General features: G+C 39.9%; 1 protein-coding gene across 5 annotated transcripts in view; it reads right to left on the bottom strand.

Annotated features, from left to right (window-relative positions):
* The window catches only part of ANO1 (anoctamin 1), a 1,045,885-nt gene that overhangs the window by 255,981 nt on the left and 768,658 nt on the right, over positions 1 to 21,246 (bottom strand). The gene's annotated exons all lie outside the window — the stretch shown is intronic.

A 21,246-nucleotide genomic window follows, 5' to 3' on the forward strand; every position in this document is an offset into this window, starting at 1 on the left:
GCACATGATATGACTAAATATGACTAAAAAAAAAGACCTTGCCAAGATGGAAAGCATGCTATAATAAAATAGCCAGATTTGCCACTAACTCCTCACATAGAACTCACTAGTGTACAGCACACCAGCAACTAAATTGGCTTGAACTTTCCAACTTCCTCTCTCTTCATCAAATTACCACTGCACATACCATCATTACCAAACCTGCCCAGCTCTCCAAAATTTAAATGAGCCATACTCTAACCTCAAAACTCTAATACACCAATATATCCCTATTAAAGGTCACAAAATCTAATAGCCACAGAGATTCCCTATATTCCTTCCAAATCTCAAAGTTTGGAACTCCATTCCCCAAAATGTCAGTGACGCCCCAAACTCAACCAAATTCAAACAACTCCTCAAGACCCACTTTTCTAACAACTGGCACTGCTCATGTTCCTCCCCTGGCTAATCTCAAGTACCAGCACTCAGCTCGGACCTTCTATACTTACTTAACTAGTGTTCTCTGGCCAAACAATGCTGGAACTAACATTTACCTGATATGCAAATGTCTGCAGCCAAACATATAATTTGTATCTTGCATTTAGGTGCTAAAGCAACAGCCTATCTATAACTCAGCATTGCATATTATTTACTTGTGAACAACTATTATTATTTTTTAATGTTTATTGATCATTAAACAAATAAATCCAAACCAGCCCAGAAGTTGAAAATATTGAAACACAGGTGCCCACCAGTAGGAAGGCAGCTGGAATAAAGAAGCTGAACCACGACAAAGTAAATTTTTTTTATTTATTTATTTATTTTTTTTAATACACAATGGTTTGTACCATTTGTATTAAAAAAAAGATTTTACTTTGTCGTGGTTCAGCTTCTTTATTCCAGCTACCTTCCTACAAGGCACCTGTGTTTCAACGTTTATTAATCATTGTTTAATCTTACATTTGTGTATTGTTACATCTATATCATGTGGCTTGTCATATTTCAATGTACTGTCATTTCTCTGTGAAGATTTTTTTCCCCTGGCTTCCGCTGAAAATGGGCACCTAGCCTAGACAAATTATCCCGGTAAACAAATGTAAAATAAATAGCCAGATACAGACAATAATGAATTAAAATAAATATAGCACTATAACATATTTGCAAATCTGCTGTTTTTCAAAGAACAATACAGTAGCAATATGTTTGCAAGAATGGTTTGTTACTTTTTTTAGTTACTTGTAAACAATATGCAAACTAACCAAAATTTAAAGGAAAAGTGCCTAAGAAAAATGTAGTTACATAAGAACTTGCCAAAATAGAGAATCTTAAAGGAAACAGCTCTTGCAAAAAAGAATATTATCTATAACTGGTACAAACTAATACAGGGAATCTGTAACGAAACTCTTCCAGGTTATCTAGCTTTAAATGATTTCTTCATTGCATAACACCATGCACATTAACTCCATCAGTCCCCTTTTTCTAGAGCGAGGAGGAGTTCATCTGCACCTCGGGCAACCCGATCTGAGATAGTAGCTCTGGCAACAGAGGGTCAAATTACAGAAGAGAGAAAGACCATTTAATTGATAGTCTGTACTCCAGCCTTGGAGCAAGGTTATCTTCTCCACAGAAGTGCCTACTTATGGAGTCCAAGGGCTAGCTCCAGTCAATAATGCAACACAGTTAGCAAACCACTTGGAAACATGAAAATACAACATTATTCCTTAAATTATAGGCAACTATAGCTCACTTTATAATTTTTTTTATTAAAACCATTAAGTGCTTTTATTTTATTATAACATGTTTATTAAAACATTGAGCACTTTCATCTCTATTGTCGAGAAATGGATTAGAAAGTTTAATGTATATTTTGAAAGTAGATATTAAATATTTTTTACAAAAGTGAATGCTCTGGTTCTTTAGTTTTTCTCTGCTATTGTTGAGAGAATTTATTTTGAATTTTATTCCTTTTCTCAAGCTGTGCAGGATACAGGATTTACAGTGTTTAATGGTTTATTCTGCTGAGGAAATGGAGCCCACTGTCCTAGATGTGATTTTCCCCCAAAGCACTTTTAGATATGTTAGGTCAACAAACTAAAAATTTAAGTATTTCATGATCTTGCCATTTAGTCCAAAGTGTCTCATAATGTTTAATATGCCTTTATTAGATTTGAATAGCGCCAATTGATGTTCATTTCTTTAGTTAGAATTTGGTTTGCAGAATATGAAAAGAGGAGAAAAAAGGTTTCTGAAGCGGTTTATCAAAATATACCTTCTCTCAGTTGAATAAATACTCTGATTTTAGGGATACTAGTTCATAAGTGAAGACAGAAACTTTTATGGTCGTGAGGTTTCTCAGTGACATGTTGGAAATGGTTTACAATCAAAAGTTGGAAAGTTACTTCACTATCATTCAGATAGTTGAAGGTATGGGTGCAAAAGTTTAAAATCTCAAGTGGGATTTTTGTCTCCTCCGTAACGTCGAGACATACGTTGCATTCATGGTTTTGAGCCTTCCTGTTTACTGGAGAGCACACTGCAGTGGGGACTGGGAAATTTACCCTTTTCCTCACTTTAGTGCAATCTTGGAATTAGAATATATATAATTACCAGCGGGTGGGGGGGTGCAGGGGTGCTTGTTCCCCCGCAGGACATTTACAGGACATCTCCAGATGTTAAGGTAAGTCGGGTAATGCCGATAATGTCAATTTTGACTTATCAACATTATTGCCGTTGTTGGTTTGAGTAATTGAGGTTGTTGTTTGCATCCTTTCATTTTGAATAAGTCATTACACCAGAATTTTGATAGTAAACCATTGGAAACCATAAAGCCTTAAGTATAACCTAGTTCAGAAAGTCAAGAAGTGATCCATGATGCTTTGAGTGATGTTTGTTGTGCTAGATAAAATGATCCAGTGAATTCATTTTTGTAATCACAAACTCAAGTTTGTCAGCTGTTTTATTTGGTGTAGCCAAATTCCTTTCAGGGACAAGAAATTTCCCAGCATTTCTCCTACTGCCCAGAATGTGTTTATAGCTCTTTTGAATGAAATGCTCCTAAAATCTTGGTAGCAGCAAAACTTTTCTTGGTAAGGTATATTGCATAACACCAATCCTTTTCTATGAAACAGGCAGGGCATAATGAAACAAAATAAAGTGACATAAATATGCTGATATTTATCATACAAATGTGAAAACTTAAAATATAGTTAAATTTGAAGTTGATTCCTTTTAAAATATTTCTATCCAGTAAAAGTTAACATAAATATTAGGACACTATTCCTATTGCATTTTTTTTACTTTAAAACCTTAAAATATAGTTAAATCTGAAGTTGATTCCATTTAAAATATTTCTCTCCAGTAAAAGTTAACATAAATATTAGGACACTATGCCCACAGCATTTTTTTTTTTACTGTAAAACATTACATACTCCTTTTTTTAATGCCGAACATAAAATATCTTCTATTTACTGAATGCTGTAAAGTTTGAAACTTAACTGTTTACAACAAAGATGATGTCTTTGAACTATGTTGCTTACATTGTTTGGGGGTCATTGTCATACAGCACTTATGCATATGTGAAAAGTAGCATTCGTACACTGCACAGATCCTTCTGTTATTCTGAACAACGGCATTCTGCCATAAACAAATCCTGCACCATCAATCTGTCTTGCAGGCTGAAGAATTTCTCTGGGGATATACACTGCAAAGTGAAACCGAGGAATCACCCGCTGTAAATAAGATAATAGTCGTCACCTAGAGAGATTTATCCTCTCCACTGAGGATTCTGAAATGGAAGCTAGTAAGTGCAATCACCAGCTATATTACTTTTTGAACTCTGCAGAGATGCCAGGATTTCAGAGTGTCAATAAAGACTTAAAAATGTGTATATGAAAGAAATGCAAAAGATGAAAATGTAGTTAGGTTGTACATCAGTAATTGTGCAATGTGAAAAGTAACTGCAGCATTTATTTAAACAGAAAATTGTTCTCTATTTCTTTAACCTTTTCCATCTGTGGGTCATCTTGCATTTGCAGAGAGTTTACATTTTACACAGGAGAATTTCTAGATACAATACGATATTCCCAAGTGAAAAAAAAAATCAGGGTTATGCTGAAGTGCTAAACTTTTTCAAAACAGTATAATTCAGGAAACAGTTCTGAAAACATCCAAACTCTATTCTCACCTGCATTACCTTTGATGTGGGCTGTCAGATGAGGTTGTGCTCGAAAGCTGTTTTCTGACGTGGTAAGTATATGGTCTACAAATGAATGAAATTTGCATGCTGTGTCTGCAGAATTCAATCTCTGACTGCTGTCATACAACACATCACTGTTTCTTCTGGAGTGGTGAAATATGTTTTAAGCAATTAGACCAGATCTTTTTCTCAGAACTTTTCCTTTAGTCTGGGTATGCCTGCTTGGCATGAGAACCTCAAGACCAAATACACTTGAGACAGAATTAATTCAGATTCATTTGAGGAGTCATCCACCAGCTATGTGAGCCTTGTTAGTGGTAATCAATAGGCATAAACAATTTCTTAGGCACTACAGTTCCCGAGAGAGCAACTGTAGCTGCTATAGATCAAAGCCATTTTACTGTATGAGGGAAGGAGCAGTGCCTTTGTGCAGCTGAGATATTTATTCTCTATGAATATTTTCCAGAGACAGGCTGTACTGTGACAACCAGAACTCCTCATAAAGAACAGGAAGCAAATCTGATTACTTTACTTTTCATCAATTGCAAAGCAGCTGGAGCTTCAGACATAAACTAGTCAAAGTTTCAGCTGCATGCAAAATACGATACAAAGTTTTTTTTTCTGGAGAGCAAGACTCCTGCACCTACATTTGGGAGTATCATCCCCCATTACCCTCTTACTTTCATATATATATGGGGGGCTGTGCCCCCCACCTAAAATTCATGTCAATCAAATGAACTGTCGACCATGTGAGCTTTCAGTCATATGAGCTGTCAGTCATGTCAGGTAGAACCATATATATATATATATATATATATATATATATTAACTCCATGGTTGTACAACACCAAAAAAGAAAAAGAGTTTTAAATATTTTAATTACTTCCAATGCACTAGCAGGAAATGTGAGATCAGTGATTCTCTGTGGAGAAAAGTGATGCAAAAGTTGCCACTTGGAAACAAGTAACTTAACTACTACAACTCTCATGCAATTGACACTCTACCAAGAATCAATAAAGATTTAATGCCAGCAGGGAAATGTAGTTAAAATATATGTACATCACTCTTTATTTTCCTTGTCTGCATTTATACTGCAAGGCAACTGCAGTCTTTCATCTTCTTTTTTCTTCTTCTTTCGGCTTTTTTGTTAGGGGTCGCCACAGGGGAACATCTGTCCACTCATGATTGGCAGAGGTGTTTTATGGTGTTGAGTTGCCAGCCCGGCACCCAACCTTCCACAGAAGACACACACATGCACACACTCACACCTAGGGCCAATTTAGAGAGTCCAATCCATCTACTGCATGTCTTTGGGATGTGGGAGGAAACCAGAGCACCCAGAGGAAACCCACATGACCACAGGGAGGACAGGCAGACCCCGTACAGAAGGCACCCCAGCTGAGAATCGAAATGAAGAGCCTCTTGCTGTGAGGCGGCAACGCTAACCACTGACCACCATGGCCGCCATATGTCTAATAAATCTGGAACAGTGTCTTCTGAAATGTTTTAATCAGCATCCAGTTGTATATCCTTGGTATAAACATTGTACAAGATTATTCAGCAGTAGGTTACTACATATATTAATGCACATTCTGGCTTCTGACTGGTTGGCTTTGTGAGATATCAAAACATTTGTGGCATGGAGAAGTCACAGCTGTAACCTCTTCCTTTGTTTCACTGATTTAAAGAGAATGGCTGGTCTTAATCTAATGAAATCTTTCAATATGCTTGATAAGTGTATGCTTAACTATCACACAGCTGCTTAAATTAATAGAATCTAAAATTTTTTCTCGTTATAGTACAAGAAAAACACAGAATAAAAAGGGGAAGGGAAACAATATCCTCTTGCTTTCATATTTCTGTAAGTAATACCATAGAGAAAATATTCCATACTTGGTCCTTTGTAATCTTTTTGCTGGTATACTACAACATTCCATATCTGAGCTACTGTAACATTTCTGACGATAAACTACAAGGTTGCATACATTGAGTTTTTGCATGTTTCTGCTTGTATACTGTAAGTCTCCATACGTGGGCCTTTGTAATATTTGTGCTGGTACATGACAGGGTTCTATAACTGAACATTTGTAGATGTTCTGTTTGTATACTAAAATGTTGCACAATATCTGGGCTTTCTAACATTGTTATTGTTTTATCACAATGTTACACAATGAAGCATTTGTAGTACTTCCCTTGGTGCATCACAAGCTTCCGCTTGAGGACCACTGAAATATTTCTGCTGGCAAAAAAAAATGTTGCATACTCGGATTTTTGAGCTGGTTCTGTGACACAGAGGTTTATAACTCTGTCCTAGACATCTCAGTATCAAGCAGTTACCTGGCCTCTGAGTGTACCTAGATGAGAGTGTGTATGAGTAGCCAAGGACAGCTTACCTGTTCTGCAGGTAGAGATGTTAGTTCAGTCTACTGCAAATCTGACACCTGCTAGAGACCAAGTATAAAAGTAAAAACAATATAAGGGTCAGCAATGAACATCTACCTAGCAGTGTATATATATATATATATATATATATATATATATATATATATATATATATATATATGCCATAGATGGTATTGGGCATGTACAAATGTGCATACTTCAAAGTGTATTGTCACACTTTACTTGGCAAATGTAAATAACCAACCTTTAGTGATGGATTAATCTCCCTCCCATATACCAAATAAAATTTTATACTGTTTAAGGAAAATAGTGTGATACCTTTGTAATTAATTTCATTCATAAGCACCAACCCTTGACTTTTTCTTGAAACTAAAAAAGCCTGACATAACATCATGGGTATGTACCCATAATTCCTCAGTAGCTATATTAGTGTATAAGCTACCATTTTTCCATACTGCTAAGACCAAATGAAGGGGCCACAGTGATGCACCAAAACACAAAATTTTACTAACTCATTAAGCGCTTTCGTCCTGGTATAGTGGACTTCATCAGAATAATATCACAAACAAAAAAACAAGTAAATATACATAAAAATGTCATTTTCAAATCAGTTCCTCAAATCACATTCTAAAATAAGAACTGCACCTTAATCACCTACCAAGGTATAAATTACCCCTTTCCTATGTACGTATTTTATTAAACTACCCTAATAAAAACAAAGATAAGTTGTTAAGACTACAACAATAAAAATATATAAACATATAAAAATCTTATAAAAGATAACTTAACAAATGAATGTGTCCTAACAAGTAAAACTTGTTAATTTTTCATTAGTGAATAAAACTTTCTACATTCATTTGTTGTCTGATTTTGTTACTCTGATTTTTCCATACTAGGTATAGCAAGAAGAGAGCTGTATATCCTAGAAAGAGAATTTGTTAACAAAATGCAAAGAAAGGGAGTTTCTGCAATTGCTGCTGCTCCGTGGTTCATCAGTACACATTCCTGAATCCAACAGACTCATCACACTACCTTGCTCTTTTTCCCACAATGCATTCATTTCCTACTACAGCACTTCAAATGTAGTATTAATGAGTCGTTCGAAACAAAGCAAACCCTCCTCATTTTCCTTGGTGGTCTACAATACTAAGAAATTAACTTTGTATGCCTATATAAACCTTCATATTGACATCAAATCTTAAAACATCTGCACAAACCTAAACAGTTTAGTGCCAATGAGGGCCATTCGTACAATTCGGCTCAAAACACTGTGGGTATGAATTAACACTGATGCAAGGTTGTTCTTTTAAGGCACCACCTGCCTAAACTCCCTTACAGCTATAATTTCAACTATGTTCACAGCTGAACACTAGGACAAAAGAAATGTTTTCTGACAGTTTTATCTGCCATGTGAAAAGATTCTGTGGCAGTTAGGCAAAAATGGTTTTTTTGGGGTGGGGGGGTGGGGTGGCAATTTGTATATTAGAATTTGCTGTGTTTACATGTAACTAATGTGTACTTTAACTAGACTGCAATCCAGAGGTTTTATCTTTGAAATGTTTGTGCTAACAACACCCAAAGTTTTTGTATTACCTTTCTACATGTTCTCACCTATGTGCCATGTCTACCCCTTTATTTATTATTTTCCGGCATACTAATACTTCAGCCCTGACTAGTACTGAAGAATCTGAGGAATGGAAGACACAAAAGTTGTATTCTTGTATAGCAGAACAGACATGACAACTGCAAACAACTTACATTTAGTCTAACAGCATTTTCAGGGAAAGTCCAGGAAAAAGTCTGGTTGATTTCCTACATGAAATCAGTCTCCATGTCAACAATAAATATTAGGTCATGGCAGGAAAGTTGTACCAGTCAGACATGATCTATGTTTGGCTGAGTTGCAGCACAACAAACCTAAAAACATGAAGTATGTGGATTGGGAACTCTAAACAGTCCATAGAAAAGACCTGTCAATCTAATTCTGTTTCCTCCTTAATCTTATAAACTCTGTGAATAGCACTGGCTATTCACTAGATAATTCTGGAAGATGGATGCGACTCTTAACAGAACCAGCTAAATGAGAGGATATGATCTCCCTGGACTTCAGAAAAGTGATTGGTTCACATAGATCTGTTAAACTGCAGGGGGTTAGGTCAGGCCAAAATCAAAACTGATGAAACGGACTACAAATGGTTGGAGGGTTATGCACATACAACTGTGGTGAGAGGACTAATACAAGGAATAAGAGATGTGGCTAAGTGGCTTATTGTAATAAGATATTAGTGCCGGGTTCATTACTTTTCACTTAATTCATTTCAGACCTATATCTGTTCTAGTGTTCCGTATACTGCGGTGGTGGTGCTGCGGTAGCATTGTCGCCTTACAGTTAGACGTTGCCCGTTTGATCCTCAATTAGAGCGTCTTCTGTGTGGTGACATGCGTGAACGGGCGTTCCTTCGTTGAAGGTTGTATATTAGGCCCGGCAAGCTAGCACGTAAAACTCTACTGCCAATCATTAGCGGACAGGAGTTCCGCTGTGGCGACCCCTAACCGGGAAAAAGCAGAAAGACACAAACATCTGTTCTAGTGTTCCCATGCTTTGATCTCCACTGTCTTCTTTTAGTGGAGCAGCGCAGCTTTTCTGCATGTTTGAGAGCAAAAATAATAAGATTATCCTCTTTGCTGAAGACATATAGGTAGGTGTAACAGTGCAGGATGGAGTGGACAGTCTAATGAAGCAATTAGGCTGATCACTTGGCAAGAATCATGGCAGCTGTGACTGTCAAATAAAATAAAAGTATTGTACTTCCACAATAACACCGTTAGTGTGAATTATCTGCAAGTAGGAGTGGGAATTATTTTAATAGATCATGAAAATGGTCTGGTTTATTACGAATGAAATGCACTAACAGGAGTATAATGTAGTTATAGAAACATGGACTGGAATTTTGCCCTATGAAGGCCATTTCCAGAAGCAAAGAAATAACTGCTGCATGTCAGTTGGATCCTGATTGAGCCACACCTTTAATACCATGTGCAGTTCTGGAGGGCAAAAGGTTGAATTTCAGGTTGCTGAAAGGAGTCCAAAGAAAACTACCAGGAGCATTTGTGGAATGGCAGAGAAATGCAATTAAAAGAGACTAGCAGACCTGGAAATCTTCTCATTGCAGTCCAGAAGAGACAGTGGTGGACGGACAATATATGGTGAATATGATCATTCTAGGGGTGTTTGGAGGTGTCATCTTAAACAGGAATGACAGGGTGACATTAGGGCATAGACAGCATATTGCAGTGAACAACTGCTCACTTAAACTTCAAAAGTACTTCTTTGCAGGGACGTTTACTGACGTGGAACAGACTACATGAATGGGTAGAGAAAGGGACTCTATAGACACATTCAAGGGGGCATGGGACAGGTGGGGATAGGATGAATTGAATGGCAGGGAAGGACAGAAATCAGAATACTGAGTGTATTAAAAAGGACTCTATAGACACATTCAAGGGGGCATGGGACAGGTGGGGATAGGATGAATTGAATGGCAGGGAAGGACAGAAATCAGAATACTGAGTGTATTAAAAAGGCAGATGTCCATAGCTGAGATCACTGGCCATCATATGAAGGCCCACAATTTCAAAGGTGTGGCTATACAAGCAAAACCGTTCTCTGTTATTTATATATATATATATATATATATATAAATATATGTATATATACATACACAAGCAGAACAGATAATTCTTCATCCTATATGGTCCACCATTATCCTTATTTAGAGAGCTAGAGTGATAGTTACAGATAGGTAAGACAGAGAGACAAAAGACAGTCAGAAAGCTTGATGATTGCAAAAGACAGAGAGCAAGAGAGAGAGAGAGAGAGACAGATAGACTGAGAGCTCATTATTTCCAGTAATGAGGGGATGCTGCACCTTAACCACACGTTACATATTTTTTAGTAGAGAATGATAGTGGGTGGTAGGTACATGTTAGTCCTTTTCACAAAAGGAGTTAACAAAAAAAACTAAGAAACCTCCCCTCCAGTTTCAGTGCAGTCAGAAAGACATGGCAGCTGCCAAGCTACACTGTTATAACATAACAGAGAGAGAGAGAGAGAAAATTGAAGGGACTAATATTGTCTATTATCGGTGGTCAGACTAAAAAGGCTAAATGTTTCATCTGCCATCATACAAATGTAAATATGATATAGCCTAAAAAAATCAAGTACAGCTATATTTATATATAGGTCTAGGACACATGCTCGACTAGCATATGTCCGAATCACAAAACATCAAAAACACATACACGAAAGCGCTTAACATTGAAAAGCGCTTCTGTGTATGTGTAGTTCAAAAAAAATCTATGTTTCTGCAGGGGGGATTTGCCCTCCTGCACACCCCACACCTCCCCCTACTTTATTATTCTCACTCCGAGATTGCACTACAGTGGGGAAAAGGGAATTTTCCCTTACCCACACTGTAGTTCGATCTACGAAACAGGCACACATACACGGAAGCGCTTGTCGATGTTAAGCGCTTTCGTGTATGTGTGTTCGATGTTTTGTGATTCGGACATATGCAGTCAAGCATGTGTCCGGATCCCATATAGATATAGATATATATATATATATATATATATATATATATATATATATATATATACACACACACACACACATATCTATATATCTATCTATATATATATATATATATATATATATAAATATATTGTTGCAATGGTGAGGATTGCAGGGGCTTCACATATATTAATTGTTTAGTGGTAGGATTATCCGCACATACAGTAATTGGTTGATAGTGGTGAGTTAGCCACATCACATATTAACTGGCTTGTAGTGGTATGGATATTGAATTCTTATAGCCTGTGTACAGTGGTCACTGAAGGTGCTTCCACTCTCTATCGGACATGCAGTGAACATTCAGAGTTCATATCACAATTGTTTTATTTTTTTGTTAGCTTAGTTAGTCAGGGAGAGCAGGCAAGCATATCAGCAGAGGAGTATGGCACGCTGACAAGGAGCCAGTTGGTTGAGATGTGCCAGGCTAAAAGACTGGTGCATGCCAACCTGACTGAAGCAGACATGATTGCAGCTTTTATTACAGCTGCATCAGAGAATAGCAACCAGGAGGATGATCAGACTGGCTATGGAGATGTACAGCTCTCAGAAAAAGGGCAGCTCAACCTTTCCACAGAGGTCTTGAAAAATCCATCTGGAGTTAGAGACTTGACAGGGAGGCCAAGAGTTTGGAAACAGAAGCAGCAGAGAGACTGAGGCATCTGGAGACTGAGGAAAATGAGAAACAGTATAATGTTGACCAAATGGCTCTGGGTATGGGTCCTGACCCCTTACTTCATGGTAAAGGTGTAACTGTGATTTTTACACTGTCTGATACTGATTGTTTAAATTCTAATGTTGTAAAGAACTGTCTGCTAGAATATTTTAAGTTAACACCTGTAGTTCATAGGAAAATGTTTCATGAGCATAGACGCAAGGCAGATGAAAGTGTGTGTGAATATGTTGCTGAACTAAGCACTTATTTTGATACGTGGGTGAGTGGATGTCAGGTCACCACTTCTGAAGGGCTAGCAGACCATTTGTTGAGGGAACAAGCCCTCTGCACTTTGCCTGAGGACATGATAATCTGGTTAGCTGATAGACAATGCACTACTGCAGATGCACTGGGGAAGAAGGGAGAGCTATACGCAGCAAGCAGGGCATCACTGCACAGGAAAGGAAAACCCAGTCCTGCTCTTGTGTCTAAGGGATCCTATGGTGGGCAGCCCAGACTGTACAAAAGAGTTCACCAGTAGCAAGGAAAGCCACTAGTTCAGGTACATGTCCAGGACCAAGGGTTAAATGTTTTAAATGCAACCAGTAGGGCCATGTAGCATATAGATCTCCACGGGGGCAAGGTGGGGAACAAAATGTGGGAGAGCTAGTAAGTACCAAACTACCACATGAGGTTATATCCTATCTTAGTGAATGAGAAATAGGCCATGGTGAAGAGAGATGCACCCTATGACCTAACCATTGTGAAGCCTACAATGGTTTCAAAATGAGGAATACTTGCTTGGGCAGTCTACTCCAGTCAGTGCTTTAGGAGGGACCCCATTATGAATACCTTTGGCTAGGGTTCACATTGACTGCGATGGTGGAAAAGGAAGCCAGCAAGTAGGTGTGTTTGAGGATATCCATGCAGATATCCTGATAGGGAATGACTTTGATAATGCAGAATACCAGACTTCCTGCGGAAGGGGAGCTGGGAAGGGTTACTAAGAGAGAGCTAAGCAGGCTCAGCTCTCAGACCCTACATTACAAGGCCTGAAGGAGTTGGCTAGTGAGGCACCTGATTCTCAACTCTCAGAAAATGGACAGCTCAACCTTTCCACAGAGGACTTAAAAAATCCATCTGGAGTTAGAGACATGAGATGGAGGCCAAGAGTTTGGAAACAGAAGCAGCAGATAGACTGAGGCACCTGGAGGCTGAGGAAAATGAGAAACTGTGATGTCTAAAGGCTGAGGAAAATGAGAAACTGTGATGTCTAAAGGCTGAGGAAAATGAGAAACTGTGATGTCTAAAGGCTGAGGAAAATGAGAAACTGTGATGTCTAAAGGCTGAGGAAAATGATAAACTGTGATGTCTAAAGGCTGAGGAAAATGAGAAACTGTGATGTCTAAAGGCTGAGGAAAATGAGAAACTGTGATGTCTAAAGGCTGAGGAAAATGAGAAACTGTGATGTCTAAAGGCTGAGGAAAATGAGAAACTGTGATGTCTAAAGGCTGAGGAAAATGAGAAACTGTGATGTCTAAAGGCTGAGGAAAATGAGAAACTGTGATGTCTAAAGGCTATGGAAAATGAGAAACTGTGATGTCTAAAGGCTGAGGAAAATGAGAAACTGTGATGTCTAAAGGCTGAGGAAAATGAGAAACTGTGATGTCTAAAGGCTGAGGAAAATGAGAAACTGTGATGTCTAAAGGCTGAGGAAAATGAGAAACTGTGATGTCTAAAGGCTGAGGAAAATGAGAAACTGTGATGTCTAAAGGCTGAGGCGAATGAGAGGCAGCAGCAACATGAAAAGGAGATGCTGACTCTTAACCAGAGTCATGGAGGTAATGGGGAAGGGAGCAACCAAACCCCAGAAGCAGCAAAGGTCAGTAAATTTCTTCCTCAATTTACAGAGGGGAGATAAATTTGATAGTTTCATTCATATGTTTGAGAGGGTATGTAAACAGTATAATGTTGACCAAATGGCTCTGGGTATGGGTCCTGACCCCTTACTTCATGGTAAAGCTGTAACTGTAATTTATAAAACTGTCTGATACTGATTGTTTAAATTATAATGTTGTAAAGAACTGTCTGCTAGAATATTTTAAGTTAACACCTGAAGGTCATAGGAAAACGTTTTGTGAGCATAGATGGAAGACAGATGAAAGTGTGTGTGAATATGTTGCTGAACTAAGCACTTATTTTGATACGTGGGTGAGTGGATGTCAGGTCACCACTTTTGAAGGGCTGGCAGTCCTTTTGGTGAGGGAACAAGCCCTTTGCCTGAGGACATGATAATCTGGTTAGCTGATAGACAATGCACTACTGCAGATGAGTTGGGGAAGAAGGGAGAGTTATGCCTAGCAAGCAGGGCATCACTGCACAGGAAAGGAACACCCAGTCCTGCTGTTGTGTCTAAGGGATCCCATGGTGGGCAGCCCAGACTGTGCCAAAAGAGTTTTCCAGTAGCAGGGAAAGCCGCTAGTTCAGGTATATGCCCATGACCAAGGGTTAAATGTTTTAAATGCAACCAGTAGGGCCATGTAGCATATAGATCTCCATGGGGGCAAGGTGGGGAACAAAAGGTGGGAGAGCTAGTAAGTACCAAACAACCACAAAATTTTATATCAAATCTTAGTGAATAACAAATAGGCCATGGCGAAGAAAAATGCACCCTATGACCTAACCATTGTAAAGCCTGCAATGGTTTCAGAGGAGGAATACTTGCTTGGGCAGTCTACTCCAGTCATTGCTTTAGGAGGGACCCCATTATGAATACCTTTGGTTAGGGTTCACATTGACTGGGAGGGTGGAAAAGGAAGCCAGCAAGTAGGTGTGTTTGAGGACATCCATGCAGATATCATGATAGGGAATGGCTTTGATAATGCAGTACAGTGTGTGCATGCAGTTACACGCAGTCAGGCTTGGAGACAAGCATGTGGTTCTGATTGCCTGGGGGAGACCTAGACAGACTGTGCACTTGCAGCCAGGACTGGTGAGGTGGTTACTTCAGAGAGGGAGCTACCCTGTAGCAGTGAGACTGAAGGTGAGCCAGAGCTGCTTGTGGGTACTGATATTCCCTTGAACAGAGTGACTGCAAGGGCAGAGGTGAGTAGTAGTACCCAGGCTGACAGTGAGGCACCACTGTCAAAGAATACCAGACTCTCTGTAGAAGGGGAGTAGGGTTACTAAGAGAGAGCTGAGATAGGCTCGGCTCTCAGACCCTACATTACAAGGCCTGAAGGAGGTAGCTAGTGAGGCACCTGATTCTCAAGGGGAGGGGGGAATCTGTATACTGGGATAAAGGGTTACTGTATAGAGAGTGGACTCCTGAGGGAAGGCTAGACAGTGAGAGAATACAGTAGTTGGTAGTGCCCAGAGTCTACCATCTGGCACTTCTAGTCATAGCCCATGATATTCCCTTTGCAGGTCATATGGGCATAAAACATGCAAAAAGACGTATTATGCAGAACTTCTATTGGCCTGGGATTTCCAGAGATGTAACAGGGTACTGCAGAACCTGTGAGCAGTGCCAAAAAGTAGGCAAGGCAGGAGACAAGGTGAAAGCTCCTTTGATGCCTTTGCTGTGATTGAGCAGCCATTTCCACGGGTAGGTATGGATATTGTGGGGCCTCTGAGTACCCCAAGTTAAACAGGGAAAACATATATCCTAGTGGTAGTAGATTATGTTACCAGATACCCTCAGGCAGTGGCTCTGTCCTCCATTGAGGCAGAAAAGGTGGCAAATGCTTAGAGATTTTCAGCAGGGTAGGTTCCCCCAAAAGAAATACTGACTGACAGGGGTGCCAATTTCATCTCAGACCTGCTGGTTTTTCTGTGGAAGTACTGTGGGGTGAAGCAACTAAAGATCACACCCTACCATCCTCAGACTAATGGTCTTGTTGAGAGGTTAAACTCTACACTCAAGATGATGCTACAGACATTTGTAGGCCAGTTTAAGTGTGTTTGGGACAAATATCTGCCCCAACTGTTTGCTTACAGAGAGGTGCTCCAGGAATCCACATTTGTTTCACCCTTTGAGTTGCTGTATGGGCTGAGGGTGTGGAGACCTCTAGATTTGATTTGAGATGAGTGGGAAGGTGAGTGTGAATCCCACAAGGAGTCTGTTGTGGCATATGTCCTAAACCTCAGGACAAGGCTCCTGGAACTCATGGGCTTTGCCCAGGAGAACCTGGCAGAAGCCCAACAGTAGAAAACGATCTGGTATGACAGGAATGCTCAAGCTAGATAGTATGCTGTAGGGCAGCAGGTAATGGTTCTCATTCCTGTCAGACACAACAAGCTGCAGGCAGCCTGGGAGGGACCCTACAAGGTAGCAAGGAAGGTCAGTGATGTTAACTACATGGTAGAACTGCTAGGCAAGAGGCAGGACCACAAAACTGTACCATGTTAACATGATGAAACCTTACCATGATAGGGAGGCCCTTGTGCTGAGTATTTGCAGTGGACTGCAGGAGTCTGAGGGGGATCTGGTGACTGATCTCTTCAGTGAGGCTTGAACTGACACCTCAGTGGAAAGGGTAGCAGTGTCCTAGTAGCTGATCTTAACTCTATAGCTGTGCCAGTGGAAAGTCTTTTTGAGGATCTGGAGAAAGAGGGAGAAACCAGCCATGAACGGACTGTGATCTCTGTGTGTGCTCTTAAGGGAAATTGTACTTTACTGTGTGTGTACTTGTCATCCTCTCATTGTGTATGTCCCTCACTGTTGCCAGTAGTGAGGACTGAGGCTCCTTGATTACTAACTCGAAATATTGAATTTCATTTGACTTGGACAACAATGCCTAATTTTCAAAATATTGAAAATTCATTTGACTGAGTCTCGTTATACTGAAAGCTTACAATGCTGAATTTCAAAATACTGAAATTTAGTCTGCCATTTAAATACATTGAACATTCAATCCCTTTTCCCTCAGCATCTTTCCAAAGATCTTATGGAAATAAAGTAAGATGAGCCCTTCCTGGTGATACAGAGAGAGGTGAATTAGTATCTAATGCAATCCAAGATTTTATAATGCTATCCATAAAGAAATAACACTGCAAGGTACCGAAAGTAGGTGGTACCTACAGTATGTGCCCTTTCCTTCCACCTCTCTTCCTTATGCATATATAACATGATCTTTTACACCCATATAATATTCAAACCCCTTTGTCTCGTCTGGTATAGGTTCATAAGTAGGTACTAGGCTATCGGCTCAAGGGCCTACATAAGCCTAGCCAACAAGGTTCCCCGACTTACGCCATTCAAAGTTATTTTCCTGTGCCACTGTCGAGCAGAGACACACAAGTGATTCCCAGGGTGTATTTCCCATTTTCCATTCACTCATCAAGATTTATGTCACTGGAAAAGCATCTCTTTACTCTGATGATATCCCCTCCATTTGATACACACTCCTGATGGATTTCCATTAGACTCCTCCTGGCAGCCTGACCTCCCTTATCTATTATGGTTTCAAGAACTGCAGAGAGTACTCAGGTTGTGGTCTGGCCAGGGCTCAGAAGAATGGCAGCATTACCTACCTGATTCAGGAGTCATCCATCCTGAGGGAGAACTCGGACATTCTGTTTGACTTTCCCATTGCTCTGTCATTCTAATCGTGATGGTCTAATCCCCTTGTAATCATCATCCCAGACCCTTTTCCTTTACTGTTGGAGTCATTACATTCCCCAAATGATACTGTTGTCTAGAGCTGCTGTAGGTAGAGTGCAGTATTTTACATATGTCCACACTAAACCCTCAAATTCACCCTTTCATTCTTAACTGTTTCCCTAAAATGTTCCCTAATACCCAAATCATGCACCTCTCTTTGTATCAGCAGCAAGGGCTCAACTTATTTTAATTCCATAATATCTACCTGAAACTTACTAAATAGCAGTGGATCAGGTACTGACCTCAGTGGTACTCCACTAGTCTCATTCTGTTTTTTTTTCTCTGACATCATCATCTCACCATAATCCCTGTCTCAAATCCCCCCACCATGCAACAATCCAGTTCCTCATTCTTTGTCCATGAACTACCCCACCAATGTTCTTTGGCAGTACCTAGGACTTGTTCATTCATAGGTTGTTTTTGGCAAGCACTAGGCTGGCTGCACTTGTTGACCTAGCTAATTTCCCTAATGAGAATCAAACCCCAGCACCTCTTGTCTGTGAGGTCAGCACATTAGCTGAGCCCTAAATGACCTTCTTGTTTGGACAAAGCCAGTACATTCCTTTTCAGTGTTTTTGTAACTCAGCCAAAAAACTGGATTAAGTTTGACTGACAGTTCCTTCTGGCCATGAACTGCTCTTGGTTGTTGCACTGAAGATTGCTGTCATTACGAAAGAAGTCTCTCCCTAAGGATACTTTCCATCACATCTACTGCTACTGCTGAGAAGCACATCGGCTTATAGCATCATAGATTGTGATACGTATAAGATAGGTTAGTACAGGGCTGGACATCATCAGGTGGTCAGTAAGGAGAAATTTAAACACTGTGGTTATGAAGTATGATGGTTTATGAATGCTGATAACTACTCCAAACACAAGTGTAAGGAATATAAATGTTATTTTAATAATTACAGTAACCGCAACTTTGTTAACAGAGTGTTTTTAGCAGAGTGTATATGGCAGACATTATGTACAGGTATAACTGAGAAGTCTGGATAATAAAATCCTGATGCATATTTGAGATATTAGAAAAGGAATTCATACATGTTCTTTACATCAACATAATCAAAAAGAAGATCGTGATGACAGATTTGCTTTGTTTGTGTTAACAAACATAAATATCTGTTTTGGTGTAACAGATAATTTTTTAAGAGAACTTCATCGTAGATCAATAACAGACCAATCATCAAGGCCTGTCTGCTAATTGCTACATTTGCTGAAGGAACTGTTTGTTTTATTTCCTTCAGTGAGATGCGTCTGTTTCATGTCACTCTTAAGGGAACTCATTATGGGCCGGATTTACGAAGGCTTGCATGGAGTGTAAGAACAGTGTAAGACGGCAGACAGGCAATATGTCTTCCAAGCGATTCAGCAATAGCCGGTAGCAGCGTGCATGAGAGCTTCTAAAGCTACTCTTGCATGGACAGTGTTATGGTATGCAAATTACCTCATTTGCTGCTGAAAGCTATGCAAATGAGGTAAATTTGCGATCCAGGAACCACTAACCTGTCCGTGTAAGAGTAGTGTTATCTGCAGAATTGTACTCCGTTGGTAATGGAGTACCGTTCTGAAAATAGCTAAATGGAGCTATGACAGCTCCAAATAAAGGATGCATCTAGTTAAGGAAGCAAGCCAATGGCCAAATATAAGGCCATTGGCATTTGCAAATGTAAATCCTCAAAATCCAATGTTATTTTTTTTCGCCGATCGCCGATGTTTAACCGTGGAGCAGCATCACGCAAACATGCGCTTTGAATTAAATGAAAAAAGGGAAAAATATCCACAAATGTGCTTTTGCATTTGCACTTGTTTCTGTTCTGTAACTCCTGGGCCCATCTCATTTGTTCACTCAAAAAAAAAAAAAAAAATTTTATCTGCTTTTACTGTATTGGTGTTTCTTCCTACTTTATTTTGCTTTTGCGTCATCTTAAAAGTACTCAGTTGTATTTATTACTGCTTGGTGTAACTCATTCTAAGCCTTTTAGTTTAAGCACTTGGGCTTCAGACCAGTTGTTTTATATTAAGAAGGTTTGTGGTCTGCACTGTAGTGGCAGAATAGGTAGCTTACATCCTTCCAAGTTGGGAACTGCTGATTGAGGGCTCAGTGTCTGTTATTCTAAAAGTGCATTAATTCTGGTTTAAGCACTTGGGCTTCAGGCCAGTTATTTTACATTAAGAAGGTTCGTGGTCTGCACTCTTGTGGGAGGAGAGGCTGGACTCTGCCCTTCTGAGCTGGGAATTTCTGGTTAAAGGCTTATAGTGCCTGCATATTTGAACTGTTTCTTACTGAAATTGGTACACCTTGTTTGCTGTAGCATAGAATAGATCCAGGCCTGCTGAATCTAGCTTTGTTTCTATGCTTGTTGTTTGTTTGCTTGTTATTTCCCTGAAACGCTAATTCCACCTAAAATGCGGCTTTTCGGTGCTTCTGTGGATCCCTAGTGATATCTGCACTGCTTACTGTACTTATTTCCTTGTTTCACTTGAAAGAAAGTTACTGTTTGTCATTTTTGCATTTAAGTTACCTGCAACACATTGCATTTAAGTTACCTGGCACTTGCTCACTAAAGAAATTATATAAGTCAGCACTAAAAAATAAAAAGCACTACACCCTCATAAACTCCCCTTGAGTACCTTGTTCCCCATTGGCCCTTTTTTTCAATTATAAAGGAATTCCCAATACTATTCTAGCATGTCCAAAGGTCAGTTGTCAATCTCCTCTCCGGTCCAGCTGATGAATCTGGGAATCTTGAGGCAATGTTACAACTGCCTCATGTACACAGACAACCCTTGCCTCCTTCCAACAAATTCCAACACATGTGAGAGATGCAACCATATAGCCAAACTGGAGGCTAAGCTCTCTCAACTCAGTACTGGCATAACCAGTCAGGAGGAGAAGGAAACCACACTCACTACAATTCCAGTCTCACATAGACCTACCACAACAGCAAACCAAACACATAAACACACAAAAACATACTCAGAGGCTCTAAATAAAAATCTGCCTAAGCAGCAGAGACCTCCAAAGCAGAAACCCAAGCAACCGCTACCCCAAAGCAAAACACGTGCAACACATAGCTCACAAAACCAGTGTACCGAACAGTCACAGCCCTTAAGGCTAAACAACACACCTGATACACTTGTAAAAGGTGACTCTATCGTCAGGCACACTGACATCCCGCTCACCAGGCTGAACAAGGAGAAGGTCACAGTGAGCTGCCTGTCAGGCGCTAGGATCCGCCACATAACACAAGCACTCAGGTCACTCCAAGGCAAGTACAAATATGACTCCATCATTGTCCATGCTGGTGTGAATGACCTGAGACGTACCTCCCTGGACTACATGAAAAGAGACCTAGAGGAGCTCTCTGAGCATGTAGCCCAGGCCGGTATGACCCTGACCTTGAGTAGCATCTTACCCTCACCAAGAATGATGCCACAATATGAAGACAAGATGATCAATTTCAACAATTGGCTTAAGTATTGGTGTCATTCAAAGGGGATCCAATGCCTGTCAGCCTGGGATGACATGCTTGACAAGCCACGATGCTTCGCTAGGGACGGCTTGCACCTGTCACCCCTGGGCTTTCGGATATTGGCAAAGGCTCTTGCTACCCCCATAGTGCCTTTTTTAGGCAAGGCTCAAAAGACAAACCCACCTCCATAGGTATAACAAGGGATAAGAAACTAAGAGTAATGCTACTCAACGCCAGAAGTCT

Source organism: Protopterus annectens, chromosome 9.part0 (genome assembly GCF_019279795.1).
Source record: "Protopterus annectens isolate FY-2018-M chromosome 9.part0, PAN1.0, whole genome shotgun sequence".
Taxonomy (NCBI): domain Eukaryota; kingdom Metazoa; phylum Chordata; order Ceratodontiformes; family Protopteridae; genus Protopterus; species Protopterus annectens.